This window comes from Cryptomeria japonica, unplaced genomic scaffold, assembly GCF_030272615.1.
Source record: "Cryptomeria japonica unplaced genomic scaffold, Sugi_1.0 HiC_scaffold_26, whole genome shotgun sequence".
In the NCBI taxonomy this organism is placed as follows: Eukaryota; Viridiplantae; Streptophyta; class Pinopsida; order Cupressales; family Cupressaceae; genus Cryptomeria; species Cryptomeria japonica.
In genome coordinates, this window is record NW_026728848.1 from 32501 (window position 1) to 52500 (window position 20000).

General features: G+C 59.9%; 2 non-coding genes across 2 annotated transcripts; both read left to right on the forward strand.

The window, feature by feature from the left end:
* The first annotated feature begins 13498 nt into the window (after positions 1-13498).
* LOC131861376 (5S ribosomal RNA) lies at positions 13499-13617 on the forward strand. The gene has a single exon (XR_009360450.1). It is a non-coding gene; the product is annotated as a 5S ribosomal RNA (ribosomal RNA).
* A 5473-nt stretch (positions 13618-19090) lies between these two features.
* Positions 19091-19209, forward strand: LOC131861572 (5S ribosomal RNA). Its single transcript, XR_009360644.1, has one exon. It is a non-coding gene; the product is annotated as a 5S ribosomal RNA (ribosomal RNA).
* The last annotated feature ends 791 nt before the right edge of the window (positions 19210-20000 follow it).

The window sequence follows — 20000 nt, forward strand, 5'->3', positions numbered from 1 at the left end:
TGTGCAACCGCCCAAACAACGCCCCCTCTACCCTCTGTCGAAACACTCGGCATTGCTGCTCCCTAAGGTGAGCTTCTCCTCATAGGCAATTCCGCTCTTATCCGGTCACGTTTGTGTGCCCAAATTTCGCAAGGCAACCTCCATGGGACATGGAAAAGACTCGAGAAGAGAGCTCGCTCACGGGAGAGAGAAGCCAAGGAGACCACGAGAGTGCTGAGAGTGGGACAGCGCTGAATAGGCGGGAGAAGCCTGCGCGTATAAACGGAGATATATATCCAATTGCAACGAAGGAACGTGCCAAAGATCGAGAACAATGGCAGAAATGCTAGTAACGTGCACTTCGGGACCAACGCATCACCGGAAGACAACCGCCAAACATCGAAAGAGTCGCGATGCTCCGCAACCTACGTGCAAAGCGGTCGCACACCGGGTAAGGGAGTGAGAGCCCCAAACATAGCTGGGCGAGGCGCTCACTCCGCTCTTTAATATCTCGTTAATATCGCCAAGGAAATGGCACAAGCACACACACACAAGCATCCTCGGAAGAGGACAGTTCGAGTGACAGGTCAAATCCAAGAGTTCCGAAGACTACCTCCAGGAACAATCGGGAACAAGACCGATTACAAGTCGTCGAGTCTGTTACTGGGCGAACACGAGATGCACACAGGAAATCGATCAGCCCTCACAATGGCCCAAGGCCAGAGATCGGACTGCTACGATTTACCCCAACAATCATCGTGCCACTCTTCGCAGAGAGGTGATAGACGCCAACGAGCCCGCGCATAGCAATCGAGGTGTAAAAAGGGCGTTGAAGGCAGGAAGCCTGGACGAAAGAGGCTACGAGGTCACCTCGAAGCGGTCTAAGAATCGGGCGCACTTGGGGCGACTACCAGTGCCAACCCCTTATCCCGCGGTGCGTCCGACACACAGAAATTTCCAAGGCGGCCAAGGAGCCTCCCCGCATAGCAATCGGGGTGTGAGGTTACGGATGCAGCATTGATAGCAATCGAGGTGTGAGGCGAAGGATGCAGAAGTGAGAGCCGAGGGATGTAGCAGAGATAGCAATCGGGGTGTGTGATGCAGAAGAGATAGCAATCGAGGTGTGCGGTGGGAAGGGCCCAGCAGCCAGAATGCATGAAGCGACGGATGAAGCAGTGATGACAACCGGGCTGTGAGGAGAGGAGGGATGCAGCCAAGAAAGCAATCAGGGCTCGAGGCAAGGGATGCATCAAGGATAGCAATCATGTTGTGAGGCGAGATTCCAAAGGCTAAACGTGAGAGGCTGCAGGGTCGACTCAGAGAGGTCTATGCATGTGAGAGGCTGAAAGCAAGGTCGACTCGGAGCGGTCTATGCATCGGGCGCGCTTGGGGCGACTACCAGTGCCAACCCCTTATCCCGCGACGCGTCCGACAAAGAGAACGTTCCAAGGCGGCAGAGGAGGTTACCAGCCGAAGGATGCAGTAGCAATAACAGGTATAGTTCCGCGGCGGCCGAGAAGACTCACCGCATAGGAATCGGGATGCGAGGCGAGGGATGCGGCGGGAAGGCCCCGACGGCTAAACGGAAGAGGCTGCAGGGCCGCCTCGGAATGGTCCAAGCATCGGATGCGATTGGGACGACTACCAGTGCCAACCCCTTATCCCGCGATGCGTCCGATACACAGATAGTTCCAAGGCGGCCGAGGAGCCTCACCGCATATCAATCGGGGTGCGAGGCGAGGGATGGGGCGGGAAGGCCCCAACGGCTAGACGGAAGAGGCTTCAGGGCCACCTCGGAATGGTCCAAGCATCGGACGCGCTTGGGGCGACTGCCAGTGCCAACCCCTTATCCCGCGATGCGTCCGATACACAGATGGTTCCAAGGCGGCCGAGGAGCCTCACCGCATAGCAATCGGGGGTGCGAGGCGAGGGATGGGGCGGGAAGGCCCCAACGGCTAGACGGAAGAGGCTTCAGGGCCACCTAGGAATGGTCCAAGCATCGGACACGCTTGGGGCGACTACCAGTGACAACCCCCTATCCCGCGATGCGTCCGATACGAAGATGGTTCCAAGGCGGCTGAGGAGCCTCACCGCATAGCAATCAGGGTGCGAGGTGGGGGATGCGGCGAGATGGCCCCAACGGCTAGACGGAAGAGGCCACAGGGCCGCGTCGGAATAGTCCAAGCATCGGACGCGCTTGGGGCGACTACCAGTGACAACCCCTTATCCCGCGATGCGTCCGATACGAAGATAGTTCCAAGGCGGCCGAGGAGCCTCACCGCATAGCAATCGGGGTGCGAGGTGGGGGATGCGGCGAGATGGCCCCAACGGCTAGACGGAAGAGGCTGCAGGGCCGCCTCGGAATAGTCCAAGCATCGGACGCGCTTGGGGCGACTACCAGTGACAACCCCTTATCCCGCGATGCGTCCGATACAAAGATAGTTCCAAGGCGGCCGAAGAGCCTCACCGCATAGCAATCGGGGTGCGAGGTGGGGGATGCGGCGAGATGGCCCCAACGGCTAGACGGAAGAGGCCACAGGGCCGCCTCGGAATAGTCCAAGCATCGGACGCGCTTGGGGCGACTACCAGTGACAACCCCTTATCCCGCGATGCGTCCGATACGAAGATAGTTCCCAGGCGGCCGAGGAGCCTCACCGCATAGCAATCGGGGTGCGAGGCGAGGGATGCGGCGAGATGGCCCCAAAGGCTAGACGGAAGAGGCTGCAGGGCTGCCTCGGAATAGTCCAAGCATCGGACGCGCTTGGGGCGACTACCACTGCCAACCCCTTATCCCACGATGCGTCCGATACACAGATAGTTCCGAGGCGGCCGAGGAGGTGGGGGATGCGGCGAGATGGCCCCAACGGCTAGACGGAAGAGGCTGCAGGGCCGCCTCGGAATAGTCCAAGCATCGGACGCGCTTGGGGCGACTACCAGTGACAACCCCTTATCCCGCGATGCGTCCGATACACAGATAGTTCCGAGGCGGCCAAGGAGCCTCACCGCATAGCAATCGTGGTGCGAGGTGGGGGATGCGGCGAGATGGCCCCAACGGCTAGACGGAAGAGGCTGCAGGGCCGCCTCGGAATGGTCCAAGCATCGGATGCGCTTGGGGCGACTACCACTGCCAACCCCTTATCCCGCGATGCGTCCGATACACAGATAGATCCAAGGCGGCCGAGGAGCCTCACAGCATAGCAATCAGGGTGCGAGGCGAGGGATGCGGCGAGAAAGCCCCAACGGCTAGAGGGAAGAGGCTTCAGGTCCACCTCGGAATGGTCCAAGCATCGGACGCGCTTGGGGCGACTACCAGTGACAACCCCTTATCCCGCGACGCGTCCGATACACAGATAGTTCCAAGGCGGCCGAGGAGCCTCACCGCATAGCAATCGGGGTGCGAGGCGAGGGATGCGGCGAGAAGGACCCAACGGCTAGACGGAAGAGGCTTCGGGGCCGCCTCGGAATGGTCCAAGCATCGGACGCGCTTGGGGCGACTACCAGTGACAACCCCTTATCCCGCGACGCGTCCGATACACAGATAGTTCCAAGGCGGCCGAGGAGCCTCACCACATAGCAATCGGGGTGCGAGGCGAGGGATGCGGCGAGAAGGACCCAACGGCTAGATGGAAGAGGCTTCGGGTCCGCCTCGGAATGGTCCAAGCATCGGACGCGCTTGGGGCGACTACCAGTGACAACCCCTTATCCCGCGACGCGTCCGATACACAGATAGTTCCAAGGCGGCCGAGGAGCCTCACCGCATAGCAATCGGGGTGCGAGGCGAGGGATGCGGCGAGAAGGACCCAACGGCTAGACGGAAGAGGCTTCGGGTCCGCCTCGGAATGGTCCAAGCATCGGACGCGCTTGGGGCGACTACCAGTGACAACCCCTTATCCCGCGACGCGTCCGATACACAGATAGTTCCAAGGCGGCCGAGGAGCCTCACCGCATAGCAATCGGGGTGCGAGGCGAGGGATGCGGCGAGAAGGACCCAACGGCTAGACGGAAGAGGCTTCGGGTCCGCCTCGGAATGGTCCAAGCATCGGACGCGCTTGGGGCGACTACCAGTGACAACCCCTTATCCCGCGACGCGTCCGATACACAGATAGTTCCAAGGCGGCCGAGGAGCCTCACCGCATAGCAATCGGGGTGCGAGGCGAGGGATGCGGCGAGAAGGACCCAACGGCTAGACGGAAGAGGCTTCGGGGCCGCCTCGGAATGGTCCAAGCATCGGACGCGCTTGGGGCGACTACCAGTGACAACCCCTTATCCTGCGACGCGTCCGATACACAGATAGTTCCGAGGCGGCCGAGGAGCCTCACCGCATAGCAATCGGGGTGCGAGGCGAGGGATGTGGCGAGAAGGACCCAACGGCTAGACGGAAGAGGCTTCGGGTCCGCCTCGGAATGGTCCAAGCATCGGACGCGCTTGGGGCGACTACCAGTGACAACCCCTTATCCCGCGACGCGTCCGATACACAGATAGTTCCAAGGCGGCCGAGGAGCCTCACCGCATAGCAATCGGGGTGTGAGGCGAGGGATGCGGCGAGAAGGACCCAACGGCTAGACGGAAGAGGCTTCGGGGCCGCCTCGGAATGGTCCAAGCATCGGACGCGCTTGGGGCGACTACCAGTGACAACCCCTTATCCCGCGACGCGTCCGATACACAGATAGTTCCAAGGCGGCCGAGGAGCCTCACCACATAGCAATCGGGGTGCGAGGCGAGGGATGCGGCGAGAAGGACCCAACGGCTAGACGGAAGAGGCTTCGGGTCCGCCTCGGAATGGTCCAAGCATCGGACGCGCTTGGGGCGACTACCAGTGACAACCCCTTATCCCGCGACGCGTCCGATACACAGATAGTTCCAAGGCGGCCGAGGAGCCTCACCGCATAGCAATCGGGGTGCGAGGCGAGGGATGCGGCGAGAAGGACCCAACGGCTAGACGGAAGAGGCTTCGGGTCCGCCTCGGAATGGTCCAAGCATCGGACGAGCTTGGGGCGACTACCAGTGACAACCCCTTATCCCGCGACGCGTCCGATACACAGATAGTTCCAAGGCGGCCGAGGAGCCTCACCGCATAGCAATCGGGGTGCGAGGCGAGGGATGCAGCGAGAAGGACCCAACGGCTAGACGGAAGAGGCTTCGGGGCCGCCTCGGAATGGTCCAAGCATCGGACGCGCTTGGGGCGACTACCAGTGACAACCCCTTATCCTGCGACGCGTCCGATACACAGATAGTTCCGAGGCGACCGAGGAGCCTCACCGCATAGCAATCGGGGTGCGAGGCGAGGGATGTGGCGAGAAGGACCCAACGGCTAGACGGAAGAGGCTTCGGGTCCGCCTCGGAATGGTCCAAGCATCGGACGCGCTTGGGGCGACTACCAGTGACAACCCCTTATCCCGCGACGCGTCCGATACACAGATAGTTCCAAGGCGGCCGAGGAGCCTCACCGCATAGCAATCGGGGTGTGAGGCGAGGGATGCGGCGAGAAGGACCCAACGGCTAGACGGAAGAGGCTTCAGGGCCGCCTCGGAATGGTCCAAGCATCGGACGCGCTTGGGGCGACTACCAGTGACAACCCCTTATCCCGCGACGCGTCCGATACACAGTTCCGAGGCGGCCGAGGAGCCTCACCGCATAGCAATCGGGGTGCGAGGCGAGGGATGCGGCGAGAAGGACCCAACGACTAGACGGAAGAGGCTTCAGGGCCGCCTCGGAATGGTCCAAGCATCGGACGCGCTTGGGGCGACTACCAGTGACAACCCCTTATCCCGCGACGCGTCCGATACACAGATAGTTCCGAGGCGGCCGAGGAGCCTCACCGCATAGCAATCGGGGTGCGAGGCGAGGGATGCGGCGAGAAGGACCCAACGGCTAGACGGAAGAGGCTTCAGGGCCGCCTCGGAATGGTCCAAGCATCGGACGCGCTTGGGGCGACTACCAGTGACAACCCCTTATCCCGCGACGCGTCCGATACACAGATAGTTCCGAGGCGGCCGAGGAGCCTCACCGCATAGCAATCGGGGTGCGAGGCGAGGGATGCGGCGAGAAGGACCCAACGGCTAGACGGAAGAGGCTTCAGGGCCGCCTCGGAATGGTCCAAGCATCGGACGCGCTTGGGGCGACTACCAGTGACAACCCCTTATCCCGCGACGCGTCCGATACACAGATAGTTCCGAGGCGGCCGAGGAGCCTCACCGCATAGCAATCGGGGTGCGAGGCGAGGGATGCGGCGAGAAGGACCCAACGGCTAGACGGAAGAGGCTTCAGGGCCGCCTCGGAATGGTCCAAGCATCGGACGCGCTTGGGGCGACTACCGTTGCCAACCCCTTATCCCGCGATGCGTCTGATACACAGATAGTTCCGAGGCGGCCGAGGAGCCTCACCGCATAGCAATCGGGTTGCGAGGCAGATTATTGGGAAGGGAACCCCCTGGGATGCGGCTCAAGCAGTGCCCAAAGGGACTGGAATGCGGAATCACATCGAGAGACCCAAATGCTATACGAGGGCTCAAATCGAATTATCGATTTGGCCACGACATGGACGCATCGGAACGACTACCTTTGCCGAACCACTCGCAATTGCATCCATACCGAAACCAATAGACATTTCCGTTAGAGCCCTCGCATAGCATTCGGGAATCTCGCATGCCCCTCTAAATCGACCAATGCTGGCGCTCAATGAAAATCCGAGCGCTACCACCGTTCGAGCGCCAGCATTGGTCGAGTTAGAGGGGCACGGGGGAGAATGCTCCAGTCAACACCTCCCCTATATAAGTTATTTGTCCGATTCTGGCACAACCGTAGTCTGCCTCGTCGAATCAAACAACGGTCCCAGATTCCGACTTCCGTTCCGTAGAGACCCAAAAGCTAGATGGAGGCTCGCAAGAAAGAGAGTCGGCGCATAGCAATCGGGTTTCTCGAACGTTTAGGGACCGAGCTCACTTGCGGATAGGGCAAAATCCGCCAAGCAACCCAAAAGCTAGACGGGGGCTCGAATCGAATCGCCTAGGCGGCCACAACAACGACGTGTTGGATCGACTACCAGTGCCAAACCATTCAGCAAGACTAGTCTGTGTCGAGGCCGGATAGAGATTCTCAGAGAGCGCCCGCATAGCATTTAGGAGACCTGCCGCGTCCCTCACACTCGACAAATGGTGGTGCACGTTTATAAATCCGAGCGATCCCAACCCTTTCAAGCACCAACATCGGTCGAGATAGAGGGGCACGGAGGGGGCTGCGTGAGACAACACAGTCCCCTATATAAGTTATTTGTCCGATTCTCACACATCCGAAGAATGGTCATCAAATCGGACAACAGCCCAAACTTCCGACTTCCGTCCCAGAAAGCCCAAGAGCTATCTAAAACGTTCATGGCCGGAACTCGATCGCGGCTATACCAGTCCGCCAAGCAACCCAAAAGCTAGACTGGAGCTCTAGTCGAATCACCTCTGTGGCCATTGCAAGGACGTGTTGGAGCGACTACCATTGCCGAACCATTCCGCAGGTCGAGTCCATACCAAGGCCGCATAGAGATTCACGATGAGCTCCTGCATAGCAATCAGGAGACTTGCCGTGTCCATCACAATCGATAAATCCTGGTGCAAGATTTTTGCATCCGAGCGCTCCAACCAGTCGAGCACCAGCATCAATCGACATAAACGGGCACGGGGGGAGGATGCTCGAGAACACTACCTCCCCTATATAAGTTATTTGTCCGATTCTCAAGCAGCCTAAGTCTGGTCATCGAATCGGGTCAAAGACCACAACTTCCGACTTTACCCACAATGCAAGTCATCGAATCGAACATCGACCCCCGAGTCGGACTCCATGCGTATGTCAGGTCATCGGACCCAAATTCCGCCTTCCTGCGCATGGCGGGCCATCAATATCAACTCGGTCATCGGACCCAAACTCCGCCTTTTTGCGTATGGCACGCCTTCAAATCGGTCATCGGACCCAAATTCCGCCTTCCTGTGCATGGCGGGCCATCAACATCAACTCGGTCATCGGACCCAAATTCCGCCTTTCTGCGCATGGCACGCCATCAACTCGGTCATCGGACCCAAATTCCGCCTTCCTGCGCATGGCAGGTCATCGGACACAAATTCAGACCTCGCCAATATGCCTACGTATCGAATCGGTCATCGGACCCAACTTCCGACTTCATCCATACTGTAGGGTCTTTGAGGTTGGCGCGGTGCGCTCAACCCAGGGAGTCGACCCATCGAAGCATACACCTCCCCTATATAAGCTATTTGTCCGATTCCCACACCTGTGTAGTTTGCACCTCTGACCAAGACATCGACCCCAACTTCCGAACTCGACTGCAACGACGGCACCAGCGCCTTGGTGCGCACCTTGCGACGCACAGTCCCAACATTCGCCTTCCTGCACATGGCAGGTCATCGGACCCAAATTCCGACCTCGCGAGTATGCCTACATATCGAATCGGTCATCGGACCCAACTTCCGACTTCATCCATACCGTAGGGTCTTTGAGGTTGGCGCGGTGCGCTCAACCCGGGGAGTCGACCCAACGAAGCATACACCTCCCCTATATAAGCTATTTGTCCGATTCCCACACCTGTGTAGTTTGCACCTCCGATCAGGACATCGACCCCAACTTCCGAACTCGCCTCCAACGACCGAACCAGCGCCTTGGTGCGCACCTTGCAACGCACAGTGCCAACATTCGCCTTCCTGCACGTGGCAGGTCATCGGACCCAAATTTTGACCTCGCGAGTATGCCTACATATCGAATCGGTCATCGGACCCAACTTCCGACTTCATCCATACCGTAGGGTCTTTGAGGTTGGCGCGGTGCGCTCAACCCGGGGAGTCGACCCAACGAAGCATACACCTCCCCTATATAAGCTATTTGTCCGATTCCCACACCTGTGTAGCTTGCACCTCCGATCAGGACATCGACCCCAACTTCCGAACTCGACTAAAAAGACCGCACCAGCGCCTTGGTGTGCACCTTGCAACGCACAGTGCCAACATTCGCCTTCCTGCACATGGCAGGTCATCGGACCCAAATTCCGACCTCATGAGCATACCTACTAATCGAATCGGTCATCGGACCCAACTTCCGACTTCATCCATACCGTAGGGTCTTTGAGGTTGGCGCGGTGCGCTCAACCTGGGGAGTCGACCCATCGAAGCATACACCTCCCCTATATAAGCTATTTGTCCGATTCCGACACCTGTGTAGTTTGCACCTCCGCTCAGGACATCGACCCCAACTTCCGAACTCGCCTGCAACGACCGAACCAGCGCCTTGGTGCGCACCAAAAGTGCGCACTTTTGTGCGCACCAAAAGTGCGCACTTTTGGAGGGCACTTTTGTGCGCTCCAAAGGTGCGCACTTTTGGAGGGCACTTTTTGGAGGGCACTTTTCTGCGCTCCAAAGGTGCGCACTTTTGGAGGGCACTTTTTGGAGGGCACTTTTCTGCGCTCCAAAGGTGCGCACTTTTGGAGGGCACTTTTTGGAGGGCACTTTTCTGCGCTCCAAAGGTGCGCACTTTTGGAGGGCACTTTTTGGAGGGCACTTTTCTGCGCTCCAAAGGTGCGCACTTTTGGAGGGCACTTTTCTGCGCTCCAAAGGTGCGCACTTTTGGAGGGCACTTTTTGGAGGGCACTTTTCTGCGCTCCAAAGGTGCGCACTTTTGGAGGGCACTTTTTGGAGGGCACTTTTCTGCACTCCAAAGGTGCGCACTTTTGGAGGGCACTTTTTGGAGGGCACTTTTGTGCGCTCCAAAGGTGCGCACTTTTGGAGGGCACTTTTGTGCACTCCAAAGGTGCGCACTTTTGGAGGGCACTTTTCCTGCGCTCCAAAGGTGCACACCTAGGTGAGCACCTTCGACCACACCTTGTAGCACACCAAACTCTGACTTTCGACTTCATCCGCAATGCAGGGTCTTTGAGGTTGGCGCAATGCGCACAACCAGGGGAGTCGACCCATCAAACCCAACACCTCCCCTATATAAGCTATTTGTCTGATTCTCATACATGCGTAGCCTGCAGGAGCAATTAGGACATCGACCCCAACTTTCGGCTTCTAAACGAAAACAAGGTCTTTGAGGTTGGTGTAATGCGAACAACTAGGGGAGTCAACCCATCAAACCCAACACCTCCCCTATATAAGCTATTTGTCTGATTCTCATACATGTGTAGTCTACAGGAGCAATTAGGACATCGACCCCAACTTTTGACTTCTTAACGAAAACAAGGTCTTTGAGGTTGACGTAATGCGCACAACCAGGGGAGTCGACCCATCAAACCCAACACCTCCCCTATATAAGCTATTTGTCCGATTCTCATACATGTGTAGCCTGCAGGAGCCATTAGGACATTGACCCCAACTTTTGACTTCTTAACGAAAACAAGGTCTTTGAGGTTGGCGTAATGCGCACAACCAAGGGAGTTGACCCATCAAACCCAACACCTCCCCTATATAAGTTATTTGTCTGATTCTCATACATGTGTAGCCTGCAACAACGATTAGGACATCCACCCCAACTTCTGAATTCGTCTGCGTTGACCGCACCAAAGGTGCACGCCTTGGTGCTCACCAAAATCCGACTTCCGACTTCTTCTGCTATGCGGGGTCTTTGAGGTTGGCGCAGTGCGCACAACCAGGGGAGTCAACCCACCGAATGCAACACCTCCCCTATATAAGCTATTTGTCTGATTCTCATACATGCGTAGACTGCAGCAATGATTAGGACATCCACCCCAACTTTTGACTTCTTAAACAAGACAGGGTCTTTGAAGTTGGTGCAGTGCACACAACCAGGGGAGTCGACCCATCAAACGCAACACCTCCCCTATATAAAGCTATTTGTCCGATTCTCATACGTGTAGTCTGCAGCAGCGATTAGGACATCGACCCCAACTTCCGAATTCGTTTGCATTGACCGCACCAAAGGTGCACGCCTTGGTGTGCACTTTGGTGCTCACCTCGGTGCACACTTTGGTGTGCACCAAAGGTGCGCACCTTGGAGCGCACCAAAGGTGTACACTTTGGAGCGTACCACATAGGGTCTTTGAGAGGTTGGCGCAGTGCGCACACCAAGGTGGGTGTTGAGGTGCGTGCCGAGGTGGGTGGGTGCTAGGGTGCGCTCCATGGTGGGTGCCAGGGTGGGTGCGTGCTAGGGTGGATTCCAAAGAGGGTCATAGGGTGGGTGCCAAGGTGGGTTGGTGATATAGTGGGTTCAAAGGTGGGTACTAGGGTGGGTTCCAAGGTGGGTCACAAGTTGGGTGCCAGGATGCGTGGGTGTTAGGTTGGGTGCCAAGGTGGGCTCCTGCGTGGGTGGGTGCTAGGGTGGGTTTCAAGGTGGACGCGAGGGCGGGTGCCAAGGTGGGTAACAAGTTGGGTGTTAGGATGGGTGAGTGCTAGAGTGGGTGCCAAGGTGGGTGGGTGCTAAGGTGGATGCCAAGGTGGTTCACAGGGTGGGTGGGTTCTAGGGTGAGTTCCAAGGTGGGTCACAGGTTCAGTGCTAGGGTGGGTGTCAAGGCGGGTGTCGAGGTGCCTGGGTGCTAGGGTGTGGATGCCAATGTGGGTCATAGGGTGGGTACTAGGGTGGGCTGCAATGTGGGTGCCAAGGTGGGTAACATGCTCGGTGGGTTCTAAATTGGGTGCCAGGGTGGGTGTGCACCCACCTTGCCCGAGGTGGGTGCCAAGGTGCCAGTGTGGGTGGGTGCTAAGGTGGATGCCAAGGTGGGTGAGAAGGTGGGTGATAGGTTGAGTGGTAGGATGGGTGGGTGCCAAGATGGGTCACAGGGTGGGTGCAAGGGTGGGTAGGTGCTAGGGTTGGTGTCAGGGTGGGTGGGTGCTAGGTTGGGTTCCAAGGTGGGTGCGAGGGTGAGTGTCAAGGTGGGTCACAGGTTAGGTGCTAGGATGGGTGAGTGCTAGGGTGCAAAGGTGCCAGGGTGGGTGCTAGGATGGGTCGATGCTAGGGTGAGTGGCAAGGTGGGTCCACAAGTGTCAAGGTGGGTGCCGAGGTGGGTGCCAAGTCGGCGACTGCTATGGTGGATGCCAAGGTGGGTCACGGGGTGGGTGCCAAGTTGCTAGGTTGGGTTCCAAGGTGGGTGCCAACGTGGGTGCTAGGGTGCGTGGGTTAAAGGGTGTGTCACAACGTGGGTGCCAGGATGGGTGCGCACCCACACTGGCCAAGACGGGTGCGGGTGCAAGGTTGGGTTCCAAGCCCGGTCACAGGCTGGGTGCTAGGATGGGTGGGTGCCAAGGTGGGCACCAGGGTGGGTGCACCCACCCTGGCCAAGGTGGGTCACGGGGTGGGTCCTAGGGTGGGTAACGGGGTGGGTACTAAGGTGCGTGCCAAGGTGGGTCATAGGGTGGGTGCCAAGGTGGGCACCAGGGTGGGTGTGCACCAACCCTAGCCAGGGTAGGTCACGGGGTGGTTGTCGGGGTGGGCGTCAAGGAGCCAAGGTGGGTGGCAAGTAGCCAAGTTGCGTGCCAAGGTGGGTGTCGGGGTGGGTGCCAAGGATCCAAGGTGGGTGCCAAGGAACCAAGGTGGGTGTCTGGGTGGGTGCCGAGGTGGGAGCCAGGGTGGGTCCCAAGGTGAGTGCAAAGGTGGGTGCCAGGGTCAAGGTGAGTGCCAATGTGGGTTCCAAGGTGCCAGGGTCAGGGTGAGTGCCAATGTGGGTTCAAAGGTGCTAAGTTGGGTGCGAGGTTGGGTGCGAGGGTGGGTGGGTGCCAAGGTGTGCTAGGTGGAAGCCCGGGTGGGTCGGCATCCCATGGGTGTCGAGTTGGGTGCCTGATGGGTGCTTCTTGTCAAGTTTTAGTCGTCGGGACTCATTTCGAGCCTTAGAGGTCGTTTCTTGTCCGGTTGCCCTGTCTTCGACCTGGGAACCCAATTTTGGTCCTCGGGTCCCATTTTTTTTTGTCTCGCATCCCACTTTTGGCCTGTGGCCTTTTCGGGGTCGATTCTCGTTTTGGGCATCAGAGCATGTTTCTTCTCCTAAAACCCAATATTTGTTTATTAAGTCTCGGAACACATTTTTGTTCTCGTGGACCCATCATGGGTCTTGGAACGCATTTGTGGTCCTTAGGTCCCATTTTGCATCCCGAAACTTGTGTTTTGGTGCTTGATCCCTATTTTGGGTGCCCACCTTGCACCAAGTGCGCACCCGGGGCAAACCGAGCGCCTTGGTGCACCGGGGCAAGATCGAGCGTGCACCCGAGGCGCCTCGAACATGCACCAAGGTGCACTCGGCCCACATGTGAGCGCAGGTCGTTGCGCCCGAGGTGGTGTGTGGGCACCGCGTTGCAGACGGGACACTGCACGCACACGACGCCCCCTCCAGGTGCACGCACGTAGGCCGGGCCGGGTGCACACCCGACGCCCTAGCAAGGTGCGCGCACCCGGGCAGGGCTCACACTTGGCGAACGGGGCGCACTTCGCGAGGGAGGGTGTGCACCTCGACGGGGGTGGGTGGCCGGGGTGGATTCGCACGTGGGTCGCGGTTTGCTAAGTACACACTGCGACAAGCTCATAACGGGTGCGATCATACCAGCGTTAGTGCACCGGATCCCATCAGAACTCCGCAGTTAAGCGCGCTTGGGCCGGAGTAGTACTGGGATGGGTGACCTCCCGGGAAGTCCCGGTGTTGCACCCTTTTTTAGTTTTTCGCCGGGCGTCGCAATGCTATTTGAATAAACCTTTTGCCCGTTTGCGTTCTCGTCGGGGCCGGGCCGGGCCGGGGTGCGCTGCCCGCACTACCGCGCGCGCGGGGGGCGACACCGAGCGCGCACCCGAGGCGCCCCGAGCACACAGGCCACGGTGCAACCCGGGCGTTGTGCGCGCACCCCGGTGCACCCGAGGTGCTGCGCGCGCACCCAGGTGAAATCGGTGTGCACCTCGGCCAGTGCGCGCTCGGTCGAGTCGCGCACGTTGGCCAAGGTGCACGGTGATGTTTCTTACTCTAAGGTTCCGCACCAGACGCCCGGGACAGGTGAGCGAAGCTGGGCAGGGCCGGGTGCGCGGCCGGGGCAGGTGCACGCAGCTGGAGAGAGCTTTGGAGCACACTTCGGAGCGCACCAATGATGCGCTCCATTCAAAAGTTTCCTGAAAAGGCAAAAAAAGTTGAGATTATAGAATTTCCCACTTGAGAGATTGTAAAAAAAAAAAATTTAAAATGAAGGAAACGCGGGTGCCAAGGTGTGCGCGCCCGGGTGCGCAGCCCAGCCAAGGTGTGCGCACCAAGGCGCCCACCCTGGCGAAGGTGCACGCAAGGTGCGCACCCGAGGCAAACCGGACAATTAACCCAACTTTCGACTTCGCGCGCACCTGCGCACCTTGGAGCGCACTTCGGAGCGCTCCTTGGTGCGCACCAATCTTGGGCACCTCGGAGTGCACCATGGCGCCCACCAAGGTGCGCACCCGGGGCAAACCGAGCTCCGACTTCGTGCGCACCTTGGAGCGGACGAAAGGTGCGCACCATGGCGCCCACCAAGGTGCGCAGCCCAGCCAAGGCGTGCGCATCAAGGTGCGCACCCTGGCGAAGGTGCGCACCCGGGGCAAACCGAGCTCCGACTTCGTGCGCACCTTGGAGCGCACAAAAGGTGCGCAACCCAGCCAAGGTGTGCGCACCCCGGTCAAACCGAGCTCCGAATCGTGCGCACCAGAGGTGCACGCCATCGTGCGCACCTTGGAGCACACTTCGGAGCCCTCCTTGGTGCGCGCCGATGTTGCGCACCTCGGAGCGCACCCGGGGAAAACAATGCAATTAACCCGACTTTCGACTTCGTGGGCACCTCGGAGCGCTCTCGGGTTCGCACCTCGGAGCACACCGAGGTGCGCACCTTTGATGCGCTGCCTTCACCAATTTCCAGAAAAGGCAAGAAAACATTGAGAAGGTGTGCGCACCGAGGTGCCCACCCTGGCGAAGGTGCACGCGAGGTGCGCACCCGGGGCAAACCGGGCTCCGACTTCGTGCACGCCGCACCTTGGAGCACACTTCGGAGCGCTCCTTGGTGCGCACCAGGGCGCGCAACCCAGCCGAGGTGCCCACCCCGGCGAAGGTGCACGCGAGGTGCGCACCCGGGGCAAACCGGGCTCCGACTTCGTGCACGCCATGGTGCCCACCGCGGCGAAGGTGCACGCGAGGTGCGCACCCGGGGCAAACCGGGCTCCGACTTCGTGCACGCCGCACCTTGGAGCACACTTCGGAGCGCTCCTTGGTGCGCACCATGGTGCCCACCAGGGCGCGCAACCCCGCCGAAGGTGCACGCGAGGTGCGCACCCGGGGCAAACCGGGCTCCGACTTCGTGCACGCCGCACCTTGGAGCACACTTCGGAGCGCTCCTTGGTGCGCACCATGGTGCCCACCAGGGCGCGCAACCCCGCCGAAGGTGCACGCGAGGTGCGCACCCGGGGCAAACCGGGCTCCGACTTCGTGCACGCCATGGTGCGCACCGCGGCGAAGGTGCGCACCCGGGGCAAACCGGGCTCCGACTTCGTGCACGCCGCACCTTGGAGCACACTTCGGAGCGCTCCTTGGTGCGCACCAGGGCGCGCAACCCAGCCGAGGTGCCCACCCCGGCGAAGGTGCACGCGAGGTGCGTACCCGGGGCAAACCGGGCTCCGACTTCGTGCACGCCGCACCTTGGAGCACACTTCGGAGCGCTCCTTGGTGCGCACCATGGTGCCCACCAGGCCGCGCAACCCAGCCAAGGTGTGCGCACCAAGGTGCACGCGAGGTGCGCACCCGGGGCAAACCGGGGTCCGACTTCGTGCACGCCGCACCTTGGAGCACACATCGGGGCGCTCCCGGGTTCGCACCGGCGTTGCGCACCGTGGTGGGCACCTCGGAGCACACCAAGGTGGGCAGCGAGGTGCGCACCTTTGATGCGATGCCTTCACTAATTTCCATAAAAGGCAAAAAAAAAACGAGATTTTAAAATTTCCGTTTTGAAAGATAGTGAGAAAAAGGGAATGCTGGTGCCATCTTGAGCCCGCCCTGGTGCGCAGCCCAGCCAAGGTGTGCGCACCAAGGTGCCCACCCTGGCGAAGGTGCGCGCCCGGGCAATTAACCCAACTTCCAACTTCGCGCGCGCCAGGGTGGGAGCGCACCCAACAACCGGGCCTGGGAAGAGCCAATGCGAGAAACCCCACCAAACGCTCTGACAAAAAAAGAGGGGGCGCTCCAGTAACCCCGCTTCGGAGCGCACCCTGGGCAAACCCAGCCAAGGTGCCCACCCCGGCCAAGGTGCAGGCGAGGTGCGCACCCGGGGCAAACCGGGCTCCGACAACGTGCACGCCGCACCTTGGAGCACACTTCGTAGCGCTCCCGGGTGCGCACCTCAGAGCACACCAAGGTGGGCAGCGAGGTGCGCACAATTGATGCGCTGCCTTCACTAATTTCCAGAAAAGGCAAAAAAAAAAGGAGATTTTAAAATTTCCGTTTTGAAAGATAGTGAAAAAAACGGAACGCGCGTGCCATCTTGAGCCCGCCCTGGTGCGCAGCCCAGGTAAGGTGCCCACCCTGGCAAAGGTGCGCACCCGGGCAATTAACCCTACTTCCGACTTCGTGCGCGCCAGGGTGGCAACCGGGCCTCGGAAGAGCCAATGCGAGAAACCCCACCAAACGCTCCGACAAAAAAAGAGGCGGCGCTCCAATAACCCCGCTTCGGAGCGCAGCCGGGGCAAACCAAGCCAAGGTGCCCACCCCGACGAAGGTGCACGCGAGGTGCGCACCCGGGGCAAACCGGGCTCCGACAACGTGCACGCAGCACCTTGGAGCACACTTCGAAGCACTCCCGGGTGCCCACCGGCGTTGCGCACCGTGGTGGGCAGCGAGGTGCGCACCTTTGATGCGCTGCCTTCACTAATTTCCAGAAAAGGCAAAAAAAAATGAGATTTTAAAATTTCCGTTTTGAAAGATAGTGAAAAAAACGGAACGCGGGTGCCATCTTGAGCCCGCCCTGGTGCGCAGCCCAGGCAAGGCATGCGCACCAAGGTGCCCACCCGAGGTGCACACCCGGGGCAAACCGGGCTCCGACTTCGTGCAGGCCGCACCTTGGAGCACACTTCGGAGCGCTCCTTGGTGCGCACCATGGTGCCCACCAGGGCGCACCCGGGGCAAACCGGGCTCCGACTTCGTGCACGCCGCACCTTGGAGCACACATCGGAGCGCTCCCAGGTTCGCACCAGCGTTGCGCACCTTTGATGCGCTGCCTTCACTAATTTCCAGAAAAGGCAAAAAAAAACGATATTTTAAAATTTCCGTTCTGAAAGATAGTGAAAAAAACGGAACGCGGGTGCCATCTTGAGCCCTTCCTGGTGCGCAGCCCAGGCAAGTTGTGCGCACCAAGGTGCCCACCCTGGCGGAGGTGCGCGCCCGGGGCAAACCGGGCTCCGACTTCGTGCACTGCATGGTGCCCACCAAGGCGCGCAACCCAGCCAAGGTGCCCACCGCAGCGAAGGTGCACGCGAGGTGCGCACCCGAGGTGCACACCCGGGGCAAACCGGGCTCCGACTTCGTGCACGCCGCACCTTGGAGCACACTTCAGAGCGCTCCTTGGTGCGCACCAGGGCGCGCAACCCAGCCAAGGTGCTCACCCCGGCGAAGGTGCACGCGAGGTGCGCACCCGGGGCAAACCGGGCTCGGACTTCGTGCACGCCGCACCTTGGAGCACACATCGGAGCGCTCCCGGGTTCGCACCAGCATTGCGCACCTTTGATGCGCTGCCTTCACTAATTTCCAGAAAAGGCAAAAAAAAGAAAAAAATGAGATTTTAAAATTTCCGTTTTGAAAGATAGTGAAAAAAACGGAACGCGGGTGCCATCTTGAGCCCGCCCTGGTGTGCAGCCCAGGCAAGTTGTGCGCACCAAGGCACCCACCCTGGCCAAGGTGGGTCACGGGGTGGGTCCTAGGGTGGGTAACGGGGTGGGTACTAAGGTGCGTGCCAAGGTGGGTCATAGGGTGGGTGCCAAGGTGGGCACCAGGGTGGGTGTGCACCAACCCTAGCCAGGGTAGGTCACGGGGTGGTTGTCGGGGTGGGCGTCAAGGAGCCAAGGTGGGTGGCAAGTAGCCAAGTTGCGTGCCAAGGTGGGTGTCGGGGTGGGTGCCAAGGATCCAAGGTGGGTGCCAAGGAACCAAGGTGGGTGTCTGGGTGGGTGCCGAGGTGGGAGCCAGGGTGGGTCCCAAGGTGAGTGCAAAGGTGGGTGCCAGGGTCAAGGTGAGTGCCAATGTGGGTTCCAAGGTGCCAGGGTCAGGGTGAGTGCCAATGTGGGTTCAAAGGTGCTAAGTTGGGTGCGAGGTTGGGTGCGAGGGTGGGTGGGTGCCAAGGTGTGCTAGGTGGAAGCCCGGGTGGGTCGGCATCCCATGGGTGTCGAGTTGGGTGCCTGATGGGTGCTTCTTGTCAAGTTTTAGTCGTCGGGACTCATTTCGAGCCTTAGAGGTCGTTTCTTGTCCGGTTGCCCTGTCTTCGACCTGGGAACCCAATTTTGGTCCTCGGGTCCCATTTTTTTTTGTCTCGCATCCCACTTTTGGCCTGTGCCCTTTTCGGGGTCGATTCTCGTTTTGGGCATCAGAGCATGTTTCTTCTCCTAAAACCCAATATTTGTTTATTAAGTCTCGGAACACATTTTTGTTCTCGTGGACCCATCATGGGTCTTGGAACGCATTTGTGGTTCTTGGGTCCCATTTTGCATCCCGAAACTTGTGTTTTGGTGCTTGATCCCTATTTTGGGTGCCCACCTTGCACCAAGTGCGCACCCGGGGCAAACCGAGCGCCTTGGTGCACCGGGGCAAGATCGAGCGTGCACCCGAGGCGCCCCGAACATGCACCAAGGTGCACTCGGCCCACATGTGAGCGCAGGTCGTTGCGCCCGAGGTGGTGTGTGGGCACCACGTTGCAGACGGGACACTGCACGCACACGACGCCCCCTCCAGGTGCACGCACGTAGGCCGGGCCGGGTGCACACCCGACGCCCTAGCAAGGTGCGCGCACCCGGGCAGGGCTCACACTTGGCGAACGGGGCGCACTTCGCGAGGGAGGGTGTGCACCTCGACGGGGGTGGGTGGCCGGGGTGGATTCGCACGTGGGTCGCGGTTTGCTAAGTACACACTGCGACAAGCTCATAACGGGTGCGATCATACCAGCGTTAGTGCACCGGATCCCATCAGAACTCCGCAGTTAAGCGCGCTTGGGCCGGAGCAGTACTGGGATGGGTGACCTCCCGGGAAGTCCCGGTGTTGCACCCTTTTTTAGTTTTTCGCCGGGCGTCGCAATGCTATTTGAATAAACCTTTTGCCCGTTTGCGTTCTCGTCGGGGCCGGGCCGGGCCGGGGTGCGCTGCCCGCACTACCGCGCGCGCGGGGGCGACACCGAGCGCGCACCCGAGGCGCCCCGAGCACACAGGCCACGGTGCAACCCGGGCGTTGTGCGCGCACCCCGGTGCGCCCGAGGTGCTGCGCGCGCACCCAGGTGAAATCGGTGTGCACCTCGGCCAGTGCGCGCTCGGTCGAGTCGCGCACGTTGGCCAAGGTGCACGGTGATGTTTCTTACTCTAAGGTTCCGCACCAGACGCCCGGGACAGGTGAGCGAAGCTGGGCGGGGCCGGGTGCGCGGCCGGGGCAGGTGCACGCAGCTGGAGAGAGCTTTGGAGCACACTTCGGAGCGCACCAATGATGCGCTCCATTCAAAAGTTTCCTGAAAAGGCAAAAAAAGTTGAGATTATAGAATTTCCCACTTGAGAGATTGTAAAAAAAAAAAATTTAAAATGAAGGAAACGCGGGTGCCAAGGTGTGCGCGCCCGGGTGCGCAGCCCAGCCAAGGTGTGCGCACCAAGGCGCCCACCCTGGCGAAGGTGCACGCAAGGTGCGCACCCGAGGCAAACCGGACAATTAACCCAACTTTCGACTTCGCGCGCACCTGCGCACCTTGGAGCGCACTTCGGAGCGCTCCTTGGTGCGCACCAATCTTGGGCACCTCGGAGTGCACCATGGCGCCCACCAAGGTGCGCACCCGGGGCAAACCGAGCTCCGACTTCGTG